The sequence below is a fragment of the Felis catus genome, chromosome B4, assembly GCF_018350175.1.
Source record: "Felis catus isolate Fca126 chromosome B4, F.catus_Fca126_mat1.0, whole genome shotgun sequence".
In the NCBI taxonomy this organism is placed as follows: domain Eukaryota; kingdom Metazoa; phylum Chordata; class Mammalia; order Carnivora; family Felidae; genus Felis; species Felis catus.
Genome location: NC_058374.1, coordinates 80,282,436 through 80,293,796, shown reverse-complemented (window position 1 = coordinate 80,293,796; position 11,361 = coordinate 80,282,436). Strand labels below are relative to the sequence as shown.

General features: G+C 47.8%; 1 long non-coding RNA gene across 6 annotated transcripts; it reads left to right on the top strand.

The window, feature by feature from the left end:
• The first annotated feature begins 6 nt into the window (after positions 1–6).
• Positions 7–5,719, top strand: LOC102900690. 6 transcript variants are annotated; one of them, XR_440772.5, is made up of 4 exons: positions 7–69; positions 2,132–2,444; positions 2,896–5,090; positions 5,528–5,719. It is a non-coding gene; the product is annotated as an uncharacterized LOC102900690 (long non-coding RNA). The 6 variants fall into 6 exon arrangements; XR_002159787.3 differs by lacking the exon at positions 7–69 and having other exon boundaries at positions 1,949–2,444; positions 2,896–4,514; positions 4,882–5,090; XR_890547.4 differs by lacking the exon at positions 7–69 and having other exon boundaries at positions 1,953–2,444; positions 2,896–3,095; positions 3,868–5,090.
• Positions 5,720–11,361: the final 5,642 nt, after the last annotated feature.

Below are 11,361 nucleotides of genomic sequence, written 5' to 3'. Positions count from 1 at the left end.
TCGTGAACCACGAGCTCATGACCTGAGCTGAAACCAGGATTCGGACACTTAACCGACTGAGCCACCCAGGTGCCCTTCTTTTTTAACCTGTCATCACTCCCTGTAGATTTGGTCTGTGCAGAATGGGTCCTGGAGTTTGGAGAAGGCAGGTCACCGTGAGTGTATGGGGTGAGTGTAGGCAGTTTCTCTATCTAGTGAGGATCTTGGTCTGCAGGGAAGGGTCAGCCTTGCCTCTCCCATCAAGGCCTGGAACAAGAAAGACTCTCCCAAATGCGATTCCTTTTTTCCATAAGAGTCTTTAGGGGCAATCTGTCCTGTGTCTGGGTGAGGGTCCAAGATCCAGAGAGGGATGGATCTAAGTTAAACCTTAATTCTAGCCCCAGACTCTGACAGTTTCCTCCTGAGACACCCAGCCCTTCCCTCCCCAGAACACCTAATGCCCACAGAGATGGTGGGTGCTTTGCCTAAAGAAATGTTGAGTGGGAGAACAGAGGGTCCGGCATTTACATGGGTTTGCCTAAGCAGGACTCTGGGCAGGTGCCTGGACTCTGGCCAGGATCGGGCTGGGGTGGGGGCAGTTGCTGTAAACCTCAGAACCTGTGGCTTCAGACAATGATTGTCCTTGGCCAAAAGACGGGAGATGAGAAACCCTGGCCATACATCATTAATCCTGGAGAGTTCTAGCTCTCTTACCTGGGCTGGAATGGCTCCTAGCTGTTTCTGGGTCCCAACCTCCTTTGAGAAGCAGATAAAAACAATCTGCCCTCTCCCCACCAAAATGTGCATACCCACAGTGTTGTTGAGGGTTGCTGGGCTCATACAGAGACCAGGAAGCCCATGATCTCTGGGCTGAGTCTCCCTTGCTTCTTGTGACCCATCTCCAGTTATCTCCTTTTGCTTGTACCCTCCCTGAGTGCCTCTGCTTAGGAGTCAGGCAGTTCTTCTCTGCCATTCTTGGCAGAGCTCTCTTCCTTCTTGCCTTTTCTAGAGCAGGCACCAGGCACAAGCCTTGCTTATGCCAAGCTCCCTATCGGCTCTCCTGCAGAAACCAGGAGAGTGGCTATTAACTGAAGCCTGGTCTACACTGCCCTACTACTCCACTCATGGGGGGGGGGGGGGCAGGGGGAGGGATCCTGAGGGCATAGTGACAGCATGGAGGCCTGGCTATAAGGGGTCTAATTCCCATTTCTAGTGGAAACTTGGATGCAAGGAGCAAGTTGCAATTGCTATGATAATAGTCATAATAATAACAATAATAATTTATTTAGCATATCATTAGATGTGTATTTACTGTCTTCCCTCTGCTTTTTTACAAGTGTCTCCTAAGGAATTCTCACAACACCCAGGGGAAACAATAATAAGCTAATTACCACCCTCCGGCTCCTCCTCCTCCCATCCACGGAGCACTTACACAGCCCCTCCTCGTGTTTACACCTATTTAGCACAGTCTCCCCTTCCCAATTCTCCTCTCCCATTCCCAGTTTTTCCCATCCCTGTTAAGGGAATTTCCCCCTAATCTGGGGTGGGGGGAAAGGTTGGGGAGGAGAGTAGCTGAGCCCCAGAGAGTTTTGCGTATTAATGTTGTTTCCCTGGCCTCACAGCAATGTTTAGGATGATGTGGGAGGAACCAGATTCTTCTCTGATTGTGCTTTGGGGGGCAGAAATTGCCTGCACATCGTTCAGAGGCAGACTGGGTTAGAGAGGGGACGGGTGCCTGCATGATGCCAGAACATCTGAGTCAAGTGCAGGAGAATGGCTGGTCCTGCAAATGTAACATCGGTATCAGGGGCTTTCAGACTGTTCAGGCCAGACCTCAGAGATGCCGGGCCCCATCTATCCCCCTGGTCTCTTTTGGCATTGAGAAAAGAAAAAAGGGGAAGGGAAGGGAAGGGAAGGGAAGGGAAGGGAAGGGAAGGGAAGGGGAGGGGAGGGGAGGGGAGGGGAGGGGAGGGGAGGGAAGGGAAAGGAAGGAGACATGTGCATATATATATATATGTGTGTGCATATATACATTTGTATATGCACACATTTTCGCACATATATTTTTCCTGAGTGAATAATCATGACCATGGCTACACTTTTTAAAATACTCATTTCCTTCCACTTTAAATAAAAAATCGTATCTTCTCAGAGATTACAATGAAAACACAAACCAGACACGTGTTTTTGGATGACGGATTGCGAGTAGTCTCTTGGACCACCTAAAAAGCCCCCTGGAGTCCCAGTGATCTGTGGAGCTCACTTCCTCAGCCCCAGCCCAGGGTGGAGAGCCAGAGTCAATGTCATGAGAGTCTTCATCACAGACGGAGCAGCTTGGCCTGTCATTAAGATCCTGGGTGTTGCTGCCCAGATACCCAGACCCTGAGGTCAGCCTCCACCTCGCTGCCCAAGTATGCAGTTCACCTGGGAAGAAGCGAGTCTAGGCTAGAGGACGCAAAAACCAGGTAGACTCAATATAAAGATGAGCTGGAAGAGTTAGAATTGAATCTGCTTCTTAGCTGTCTAAGCCATAGGTGGCAGAGTTGACATTTTGGCGGGTCCCATAGCCCATTTGGTGTCTTTTCCTCTTTATATGGTCCTCACGCTTTTCTGCTGCCTACACTTTCCGCTGTTAGCCTCTGGCCCTTTCATATCCCCCGGTTCTATCAAGACTTACTTGTCCCGAGCCCCACTCTAATCTCGACTGGGTAACAATCAGACTGCCAGATCAGGAAGCCACCAATGTGTTGACATGTACATTCTCCTGGGAAACAGTGTGCTTTTTGGTAGAAGTCTTCAGGAGCCACTGCCCAGATGGAAGGAAATAGCCATAATGATGTGATTTCAGACTCATGGCAGGTGGCATGATAGAAATTTGTGTGAGGGTAGTTTATGTTTTTGTTTTTTTTTTTTTAGTCCCTATCATGGAGGCAGCCATCCATCCTCTCTGTGGATAAGGCTATCCTCACCCCGAACCTAAGGTTTCCAAGCTGCTTAGAGGAATCCAGAACTCTCTCTCTGCATCTTTATTACTGATAAAGTCATATTACAGTAATATTACTGATTACAGATCTTGAGAGATGAAATGAAGTTGGAAAGAAACTGGATTCATCCAGGTAAAAAGAACATTATGCACAATTTATCACGATGTGAGCTTCTGTTTGTTCTGAACATGGTGGTCATTCATTCCATGACTTAGTTCCAATTTATGGACAGTGTCTTGAAGCCCCCTCAATACTCATAACCATAATCGCTTCCATTAAGAGAAGATGACTATATGCCAGGTGCTTTATACTGAATTTGATGAGGAAATGTAATCTCAGAAAGGTTAAGTCACCTGCCCAAGGTCACATAGCCAGGTTTGAACCAGGTTTCCCCATCTGCTATGTTTTAACACTTCCAAGTCATGCCTCGTGGGTTAGATAAACAGCAGATAGTCATGGCAATGAAACTGATATTTAAAAAAAATAGTTTTACATCCTATGGACATACCGGGGGGCGGGGGGGGGGGGGAGGGCACTTGTACACTGGCTCCTACAGTGGCCAATCCAAGTGCATGCACACTATTGACATTTTTCTCTCTCTGAATTCAGTGTTACTGGCAGCCCCTGTGATTTCTCAGCATAATGACTGCCCTCACCACTTGGAGTCCACCCCTTTCCCATAGCTGAGGCCTCTGGGTTCTAGGGGAGCCCTTGACTTTCCACTAGCCCAGGCAGAGTCTAGCTTCCTCACCAGGGTCAGCCGATGTGAAACTGAGAAGTATCTCGAGATTAATCTTCAGAACCCCTCACTCCCTGAGCATCCCTCCCCCAACTCCCCAGCAGTGCTTTCCTTGTTCTATCCTTGTTTGATAAACTACCCCAGCGGTGCTTTTCTATTTGAAAGGATGTGATCTGCAGAGGACCGCACTTAACACCTCGTGCTCTAATGGTGGAGCTCACGGCATTTCAGTGGCGAGATAATTGGGGAGGGGGAAACAGAGTCTTCCCAGGGGCTTTAAACTGCATCAATGCATAAGGCTGATCCTGCACCTCATTATCCATTAACTTCAGATGAAAGCTATCAAATTGTATCCCTTATTCTGATATTTGAAACTGAGCAGACAGGGGGCTGATTTCTCTGCTTTCACCTGACTGCTGGCACCAGGCAGATACCCTGCCATTGTCCTGCCTCATCTTGCCTTTGCCTCCCTCCCCTGGGGGGCAGGGTCCCTAAGGGACACAGCTCCCCATGGTGTGGCTGCAGGGGCCCTGTGGAAAAGGTTGAGTTGTCAAATGAGGAGACACCACAGCTAACACCCCCTCTCCCCCACCCCCCACCAACTCTGGAATGAAGATGGAGAGTTTTCTGTGCCTGGTTTGGTTCACGGAGACACATAGTCCATCATTTGATTTTCTACAAAGAGTATTCCTTCCCTGCCCCCCAGCATCCTCTAGTTTTTTTTCTCAGAGCTGGAAGGATCTTAGTGATGTCCTAATCGAACCACCTCATTGTGAAGGAAGGGAAACTGAGGCTCAGACACCAGGACCCAGGTATTTCGATCCCTAAGCCGTGCTGCATCTGGCTCTCTTTGCACTTCAGCTGAATACTTTTTTCATCGCTCCCTCTAAACCCCAGGATCCAAGCTTACCTTCCATGGCAGTCTACACAGACACCAACAAACGCCATGATGGCGGAGCCCTCCCAGCCCAGGAGCGGCCACTTTTGGGCACAGGCTTCAGCATACCCACACCATGCTCCATAATCCCGCTAGAGCCCATCTGTGATTTCTGTGAAGTTAAAGGGTCTCTCTGTTCCCCTGGTTTCTGCCCCACTCCCCAGAGCTGGCCATGGGCTGCAGAGGGGCTGGAGGGCTCAGGCAGAGAGCAAATGGGTAAACACAACTTTTGTTCCTCGCAGCCTCACGTGAGGACCGAGGCTGCTTTGAATAGAGAAGTTTCCTTAATATGCTGTCAAAGGAAAGAAACCTGTCTCATCGTCCAACTCTGATGACTGAAGCCTGGGGAAGGGAGTTGAGCTTAATTAGCATTAGGAATGCTGATTCCACATAAGAAAGAACTTGCCAGCCTGGAGAGTCCTCTGACGACTGGGATCTCTGAATACACCAGGTAAATTCTCATCCCCTCTCCCCCCTGTAGTCAAGTTAAGCTCACAGGGTTCCTTCCCGTCCAAAGATTCTGGTTACTTTTCCCAGTATTTGGTGGTCTGTCTAATCTTAGATTCCCATTGGGCCTTGGCCCTGGGAAACATTTTTAAATCTCACGTTGGTCCTCAACAACTTCCCCATCCTTAAGAAACCAAACAAAATCGAACCAGTTCAGGAACAAAATCCGCCAGATCCCTTATCAGTCTGATGTGGGTACAACAGCACTGGCCCGGGAGTCCAGAGTCTTGGTGTCTCTTATAGGCTGAATTATGTTCCTCCCCAAATTCATAGGTTGACGTCCTAACCCCCAGTACCACAGAGGGTGACTATATTTGGAGGCAGGGCCTTTAGAGAGGTAATTAAAGTAGAATGAGGTCATATGGGTGGGCCCTAATCCAGTATTTCAGGTGTGCTTATAAGAAGAAATTAGAACACAGACACAAAGACCACAGGAAGCCAGGACCACGTGAAGAAGACCATCCACAAGCCAAGGAGAGAGACCCCGAAAGAAACCAACCCTGCCAACACCTTGATCTTGGACTTCTAAACCTCCAGAACGGCAAAAGAAATAAATTTCTATTGTTTAAGCCACCCGGTGTGTGGTACTTTATTAGGGCAACCCCAGCAAACTAATACAGCGTCTAAGTATGTCTCAGCCATTGATTTGATTTGCCGGGAGATCTCGGACATTTAAAACTCTCTAAGCCTCAGTTTCCACATGAGCCCAAAGGTCCCATCTTGTGAGTCCCGGGAAAGGGAAAGCCCCGCTTACACTACACAATGTTTACTTTCATGTCATTGTAAGTGGGCACAGTTCCAGATACATGTCCTCATCCAGTCACACACACAGCCCTGCATCACCGCCTTATCCTTCCAAAATCGTACAGTCAACGTACACAGCCCGTTCCCTAGCCAAAAACGCCAGTGTAGATTCAACTTTCGACGCAAACGTATTTGGGTCCCCTGACTCAGAGGCTGTGGCTGCTCCTGCGCCTCACCAAAATTGGTTGAAATGACAATATTTTAGTCAGTTGACTGGTTTTGGTGAACTTGGTGCCACAGAGCCCCACTGGTCTATCCCCACTTAATTGATGGATTTTATTTTTAAATTGTCAGATTCTGGCCATCTATTCCCCCCCCTTAAGTATATCTATTCATTTTTGAGAGAGAGAGAGAGAGAGAGAGAGAGGACAAACAAGAGAGGGACAGAGAGCGAGAGGGAGAGACAGAATCCAAAGCAGGCTCCAGGCTCTGCGCTATCAGCATAGAGCCGGATGCGGGGCTCGAACCCACAAATCGTGAGCTCATGACCCGAGCCAAAGTCAGACGCTTAACCGACTGAGCCACCCAGATGCCCTGTGACCATCCCTTTTGATTCAGAATCACTCTGTGGCCATGCAAGGCCTAGTCAACCACCATCTGATCCATTGAGCAGCGTCATCTTTTTTCTTTGAATGGATTGGCAAGTTCACTCGAAAGAGTCAAACTCAGACAATGACAATTGGCACAGCCTCACTCAGGCCCTTGAGAAAGCACTCTCCGGTCATGTCTAGAAGATGCCACAACACCCACCTGGGTTAACCAATTCAGTGAAAAATCAGTCCAACCTATACCTATAATACAGCATAGGCAAAACAATGTTCCTTTGTCAGTCTGAGCTGACTTAAAGTCTGTATATGGCCCGTGTCCTTCCCCCTTCTTACTGAGCTGACTTCTTAGGACAAGAGACGTACGTTCATATGGACACACAGTACTCTCAGTCTTGTCTTTTGAGGAGAGAGGACTGGGCGATAGAGAACTTGTGCTGTCAGGGGCAGTGGGAAGACCTTGGGGTGACTTATCTCAGGGGCGTGTCTACGTGAACATGACACAGATTGTAGCTTTGGCTGCTACGTGACCCGTTTGATGGGATGAGAGGGAAGGCACCAGCTAGAACGGACCTTGGCCATGTTAACTGGTCTTGAATAAAAGCGGGCCAACGTGTATTTGCATGCATCCCGGCTTTTGTATTTGACTTTCTGTATTTTTGTACCAGGGCTTAGTCTGTATCCCTGCATATTCACACATGTCTGAGCGTTTGGATTTGTGTCTCAGCGTTTTCCCATGTGGTTAAGTCCGCTGATATGTACTTGGACATTTGCATCTGTCTCTGAGCATTTGCATGTGTTTGTACATGGCCTGTGCATGGATTTGCCTGTGCCTCTGTCCGTATCTTCTTTTGGGTTTCTGTAGGAGGACGTTGTTACGTGTACATATCTGCATGTCTTTGGAGATCGGTAGCTCCAAGGAGACTTCAGACATTGTGAAGTCTGTGCCTGGCAAGCCAAGGATGAAATCTGATGCTGGAGGATGGTCAGGCAGGCCCTCTGCTCAGATTCTTTATGGCTTAACAACTATTTTCCTCCAAAATGAGGTTTGCAGTGTTTTCCATGGCCCCTTCTGGCAGCCTCCACCAGCTCTAGACCTCCAGGGTCCCCTCTCAGGCCATTTTTTAATGGACCTAATGAGTGGAAGGGAGTGTCTGGAGGTGCACTGAGAATTTAAGACAGGAATAGAAGAGGAGACTTTATCATTTCCTGCCCATTCTATCTTTTCCCTTATTAAAAAAATTTTTTTTAATGTTTATTTATTTTTGAGAGAGAGAGAGACAGAGCGTAAGCAGGGGAGGAGCAGAGAGAGGGAGACACAGAATCCGAAGCAGGCTCCAGGCTCTGAGCTGTCAGCACAGAGCCCTATGCGGGGCTCGAACTCATGAACCGTGAGATCATGACCTGAGCCGAAGTCGGACGCTTAACCAACTGAGCCTCCCAGGCACCCCGTCTACCTTTTCCCTTATTGATATTCGTCAACTCTGAGCACAAGGCACAGGGGAGCCAGCTGGTCTGAGTTATTAAAGCCCTTTCTCCACTCTTTGAAAGCTAATTTTACCAAAAAAATTTTAGGTGGTTATGAGAAGCATATTGTGGTTATGCTGTAAAAAAAAAAAGTCTTCATCTTTTAGAGACATCCATTGAATTGTTCACAGAAGAAATGACATGACGTCTGAGATTTGTTTCAAAATATATGAGGTAGTGTTGGGTTCGATCTAGATAAAAATTAGATTGGCCATGGGCTGATCATTGTTAAAGTGAGGTGACGGGTATATGAGAGTCTGCTCATATTATTTTCTCTGCTATCGTGTTTGGACTTTTCTTTTCTTTTTTTTTAATTTTTTTTTTCTTTCAACGTTTTTATTTATTTTTGGGACAGAGAGAGACAGAGCATGAACGGGGGAGGGGCAGAGAGAGAGGGAGACACAGAATCGGAAACAGGCTCCAGGCTCCGAGCCATCAGCCCAGAGCCTGACGCGGGGCTCGAACTCACGGACCGCGAGATCGTGACCTGGCCGAAGTCGGACGCTTAACCGACTGCGCCACCCAAGCGCCCCCGTGTTTGGACTTTTCAATAGTAGAAAAACAATCATGTCCACTCAGGCATCTCCTACTATTTTCCCCCTGCACTCCCCATCCAGAGATGTAGCTATAATTGTTTCCCCCCATTACACAGGTGAGGAAGTGAAGGCTCTCGCTGCGTAAGGGATTTGCCTGAGGCAACCGGGAGCAGAATTCAGGCAGCCTGACTTCCTACCAAAGGTTCTTCTCATTGGATCCTGCGTAAACGTGAGCCTCGTGCAGCCATAAAATACAGAATTTGTGAATAAATACCTATTATGTTAATGAAACAACTAAGACTCCACTTGCTCATACATTTGCACGGGGCTTACCCAGACAAGTATCTGGACCCCCAAGGGCTCCCCACCTCCGTTCACAAAGCTCTGCTTTCCTTTGTTGTACGCTTCTAGATCACTTATTTTGAAAAGATGTGTTAGACACAACGTGTGGGGTGGGGGGGGGGGAAGAAGGGGATCGGATCGTTACATCGGTTCTGTGTTCTCGTGTGAAGATCTGGGCAATTTACATACCCTCAGTGAGAAGGTACCGACAGGGGACCTGGAAGGAAGAAATGTTTCCCGACGATGGATGGATCAAGCCCCAGGACCACAGACACGTGGAGAGTTTGTCAGGCTGGTGCCCTGTACCTCTTGACAAAAACTGCAACTCTGCGCGCAGGTACAAGATAGTTTTCTCCTCTCATACACAGATATGTTCAGATAAATATAACCGTCACATATGCTTCCTTAAAGAGTTCGTGCGTGGTGTACATCCACGTTCGGTACACGTTACACAGCCGTGTCTCTAGAGAGAGGGGTTCTGAGTAGGTCAGTGCAGGTGTAGGAGTTAGAAGGCAGGAGTTCTAGTCTACTCTCCACCACTTGCTGAGCATAGATCTTCAGCAAGTCACATCACTCTCTTTGGCTCAGTTTCTCCTCCTGAAAGACAAGACTGATATTAATAGCTAAGCTGCCCATCTCAAACAACGCTAAATGCAGGAAGGCCATTTTTGCCTATAAATTTGTATTTTACCCCACACTGTCATACTAAAAATGATGGTGATGAATCTATGACATGCATAGCATATATGCACGTATGCCTGTATATCTGTTCATCGAATCCATGGGACAGAAAAATTGAATCGACTGCCTAAGATAACACATTCCAAAGACGGCATGGAATCGTGAAATGATGATAGGTTTTAGAGTCAGAAACACCACTAATGAGCTAAAACGGTGTTCAATACAAGTGTTATGGAGTGGCTTCTGCTGGTTAGCTCAGCCAGTTCGATCAGTGTTTCTTAAAATGTGGCCCAAGGACCCCTGGGGGTTCTTGAAGACCCTTTCAGGAGCTCTCAGAGAGGTCCCTCCTCTTCCAACTACCTATCTGCGTGAGGCTATGTACTTCGTAATACTTCAGCCAAAACAATGAATGTATTGCAGCAAACTGAATGCAGAAACAGGCGTGAGAGTCCATTCGTCTTCTCAGCTAGACATTAAAGAGATTTGCGTAGGGGTGCCTGGGTGGCTCAGTCGGGTGAGCATCCGACTCTTGATTTCGGTTCAGTTCATGATCTCGTGGTTTTGGGGCTCTGCACTGAGTGTGGAACCTACTTGGGATTCTCTCTCTCTCTCCCTTTTTCTCTGCCCCTCCCCCCGCCCTCACTCTCTCAAAATAAATAACTAAGCTTTAAAAAAGAAAAGCGATTTGCCTAAATGCGAAACGAGGACATCCTTTTTACTAAATTGTTTTGGCAAATATAGTTATTTTTCCCAAAAGTTAGTTATGTTACCATGTAAGAGCTTTATTATCTTTTTTGAGAAGATTTTTAGAAGGTGTGAGTTTTAATTCGAATAAGGTAAATCCTGAGAGATAGTATTTTTAAAAGCTCCTTGAGATTTCAATAATTTTTAAGAGTGTAGACAGTGCACGAGTGTGAGGACCAAAAAGGTCGAGAACCACTGGGGTTAGAGCCTGTCGATGACAAGAACCGGAGGTTACTGTAGGCCCTGCCTGCGCCCAGGCTGGCGCTGCCCCACAACCTCACCAATGGTCCCTGCCAACCTCATGGCATCCTGAAGGCCAGTGCCCATGTCCCTCACGAGCAAAGAATTGGAGGAGCTCAGAGCGCCCACTCTGGAAGTCCAGCAAGTCTGACTGGAGTCCTGGCTCTGCCCATGGGGCATATCTCTAGCCTCCTGGGCCTCCCTCAACTTCCTCTTGGGTAGAACGGGAATACAATAGCTTCCTTACAGTGTGGTCATGAGGCTCAAGTAAGATAACAAATTTAGCACAGGGCCTGCTCCATAGTAAGCGCTTAAGAAATTGCCTATTATTGTTAATAATAATAATAATCATAGGAAGAAGGAGGAGGAGGAGGAGGCGGAGAATAGCACTAATTGAAAGCTCACTGTGTGCCAGGCACTCTTCGAAGTGCTTTTCATACATTAACCCACTTACTCCTCCAATGCCGCTGTAAGGCAGTTAGCAACCCCAGGAGAGAACTATTCTGCAGTCGCTGCTGTTAGTGTGGCCGTGGCAGTGGTTTCCTAGGTCCTGCCTCCGAGCAGAGTAGTGCAGACTAGAGGGTTAGATACATGTTTGTGGTTTTGATTGAACTGTGAACAAGTGAAAGTATTTGGTGAGGAATCTTATCGTCCGGAGGCCTCTAACTCCACCTGCCTCTATAGCCACCCGAGGCCTAAGGAGCCCAATTGCAGGATCAAGGGTGAGTCCTCAGGCCACAGGGTCTCCAGTAAAGGAGCAAGCCTTTTTGAGCAGCATTCAGGGAACAGGGGACAG